This window comes from Vollenhovia emeryi, unplaced genomic scaffold (genome assembly GCF_000949405.1).
Source record: "Vollenhovia emeryi isolate VEMERY1.0 unplaced genomic scaffold, V.emery_V1.0 DF943970.1, whole genome shotgun sequence".
In the NCBI taxonomy this organism is placed as follows: Eukaryota; Metazoa; Arthropoda; class Insecta; order Hymenoptera; family Formicidae; genus Vollenhovia; species Vollenhovia emeryi.
In genome coordinates this window covers 1-2,764 of record NW_011962396.1, presented here as the reverse complement: position 1 = coordinate 2,764, position 2,764 = coordinate 1, and the positions used below count along the sequence as shown (strand labels likewise).

The 2,764-nt window shown below is 40.1% G+C and overlaps 1 pseudogene; it reads right to left on the bottom strand.

Annotated features, from left to right (window-relative positions):
- Nucleotides 1–65: 65 nt before the first annotated feature.
- Nucleotides 66–2,432, bottom strand: LOC105564485 (annotated as a pseudogene).
- Nucleotides 2,433–2,764: the final 332 nt, after the last annotated feature.

The window sequence follows — 2,764 nt, the reverse complement described above, 5'->3', positions numbered from 1 at the left end:
ATACGAGGAAGGTTTCGCGGGATCGTAAGACTGCATGTACTTGTTATTGGCTCGAGCATATTTACCGGAACATTGACTGAGACCACCGCGTATGCCGCGTTCCACAAACATAACCATGTCAATGTCGGTGAGCAGTTCGAAATTTATACGCGTATGTTTCATCATGGCATCCCACGTGAAACCTGGTAAAGTATAATAATGCGCAGGATCTAACCCATAACTTTTAATGCTACTATTGCGGAAATTTTCAAAAATGTCAGCCAAAACAAGACATCGGTTTTCAAATATAAATCACTGTAATCTCCCAGAGTTTCGATGGAGAATCGTTGCCATACATTCAAAGCATGTGCGTAATCGCTCTCGGATACGGTGTCACCGGTCAAAGAACTAAAAAATGAATCGCGCGGTGGTATGCATAGGTCCTGCAGCTTGTCTGCACAATCTATATACTCATATGGAAATACACCTTTGCGCGTCAATAAATTGAAATCGTCGCTGGATAATGTCGAAAATTCGGATCGTGTAATTTTTAATTTATCTGTATTTAGAAACGATGCCAATCTATTGAGACTGGTACTCAGAAATTTATACGAGTCAATGAATCGCAGCTTTATACAATTTTGCCGCTTGGAGTTTATCGCAGCATTTTTAACATTTTTTCTAAAGGAAATGTACGTTTCCTTCGTTATCGGCAATACATTAATCGTGCCCTCGAACGCGGTGGCGATTTCATTAATGATGAAATGTGCATCGTAACCGGACAAATTATGGAAAACTATAGGAATAAAATGTGAGTCTTTATAATTTAGGTTACAATTAGAATGTGCAGGACCTCTATACCGCCCAGTTAGATGACAATGATCACGTACTCGAATGTCGTCTGGCGCAAACGGTTTCTCACAAATATGGCAGTGCGTGTCGCTATTAAATTTTTCACACTGTTCTTTCGAAAGCGTTTCCATGGGGACATTAATTGACAAAATTTTTGCACGCGATGCGCTAAGTTATTAAGTTCGTCCGCGAACCATGTGATGCAATCCTTATCGCGACGGAACCGATACATTGATAACGAATCGTGGTACGAACAGCGCAGGTAATAGGCGATGCTAAATACCGCATGGTGTTGGTACGCTTTTGGATCCGTCTTCTTCAGGATGCACTCCAGGTCGGCATAGATGATAAATGGAACGCGTTCCTTTCTCTCGTAGTTGACAAAACTGAGCCACTTGTTCTCGCTCGGTAGTTTGATCGCGCAGTCGTTTAGCCTTCCACAGTCCACGCTGTGGACTTCCAATCTTTCATTTGAGCTGAAGTAATGTAGACATCTAAAAAATATTAAAAATTTATATATGTATATCTTTTATAAAAAATAACATATTTTTTCATAAATTTTATTGATACTCACCGATCACAAATGTGCTTTTTGTGCTCCTTTCTGCTGAGTTGAGAACTCACGAGGCGGGACATGTTCTTAATACGAGGTGAAATGTCCAATATCATCCTGCTCATTCTGCAGATATAGGAGATTCACATGCTTATCCCTCTTTTGGCTGGTGAGTCGTATCGGCAGGATTGTATGATTTTTCTCAATGCAGTATACATTAATAGAAATGCTATGGAGATTTTCAAATTTCTTGATACTGTTTAATTTGACCGGAAATTCGATGTCTTGAAAATTTAGCACCGTCGTGTAGTGCGGATATGAATATGTGCGATTCACATTATTGTTAGCCGGATAAAGAGCAGCAACCACTGACCACGCGAAGCATGCATTGTCCGTTGCTTGCACGTGAATCACAGCTTTTTTCCGTTTAATAAAATCCGGCACTATAATCTTACATCCTGCCCGCAGTGGATTGTATTTGTTTATATTTACATGGAGATTAAGGATGCGTGACAGTGCCCACCCACTATCACGTTCCTGGAACTCTTCGAGTTTCGTTAAGGTAGGCTCGATAACGTGAGACTCATACCATTGCTGTAAATCTGTTGTATTGAAGAGTTCATGGTTGCGTGTATTTACGCTTTTATTCTCACGCTTGTCTTTTACTACGAATTCACCATTGAATATTGTGTTTACCTTAACACAATTGTGTTGTTCAATAGTGTTCCGTAAATGTTGGAGCACCGTATCACGAGCGTTCTCCAGAAATTTGCGCGGCTCTATATGACTCACATTGTTCACCACACCGGTTAATACGCGGTTTTTAAACGCGGTGTCGATCTCACGCCATGAAAGTTGCGTGGAAGGATCAATACTCGCGTAATCACCGCCGACAACAGCACTTGTATAATCATCGCCGCCAGAATGTTCTGTGGAAGGTCCTGCACGTGCAAACTCACTGTCACCATTGTCAAAATGTCTCGTGGTAGGTTCTGCACTTGTATAATTGAAATGTATGAAGCGTCTTTCCATGCGTATCTTTAAACCTTCGAGTCGCGCGATTCGAGCTATCAATGAATTTTTAGCGCCAACGGATAAGCGCTGACCTTCATAACAGCATGCTAGAATATTCCTGCCGATGTACTGGTTTTTTTCTCAAATTTTTTATATATTTTCTGCCTAATAGAAAATATATAGAAATCGTAGACATTTTTCTAAAATAGGTCTGACCCTTTCATAAAAGCATGCTAGAATATTCCTGCCGATGTACTGGTTTTTCTCAATTTTTTTCCATATTTCCTGCCTTATAGAAAATATATAGAAATCGTAGACATTTTCTAAAATAGGTCTGACCTTCATAAAAGCATGCTAGAATATTCC